Source organism: Rutidosis leptorrhynchoides, chromosome 3 (assembly GCF_046630445.1).
Source record: "Rutidosis leptorrhynchoides isolate AG116_Rl617_1_P2 chromosome 3, CSIRO_AGI_Rlap_v1, whole genome shotgun sequence".
Lineage (NCBI taxonomy): Eukaryota > Viridiplantae > Streptophyta > Magnoliopsida > Asterales > Asteraceae > Rutidosis > Rutidosis leptorrhynchoides.
The window spans coordinates 625,004,753-625,005,000 of record NC_092335.1 but is presented as its reverse complement, the minus strand read 5'-3'; positions in this window follow the sequence as shown (position 1 = coordinate 625,005,000).

Genomic DNA, 248 nt, shown 5'->3' with positions numbered 1-248 from the left:
ATAGAACTAAATGTGAACATTTGATGCATTGAATGCCATGAATTGTTGTTGGTAAGTGTTTAGTTGAATAGTATGCTTGATTACCTACGAAATGGCATATTGTATGTAGGTAGTAAGTTCCCGAATCACCAAACCGCATTTATGAACTTGAATGTAATAAATGTTGAGCATTTAATGCGGTTTTGGTTGTTGTAAGTGGTAGCTTGATTGATGAAATATGCTTAGTTGTTTTTCTCGTCAAAATACCT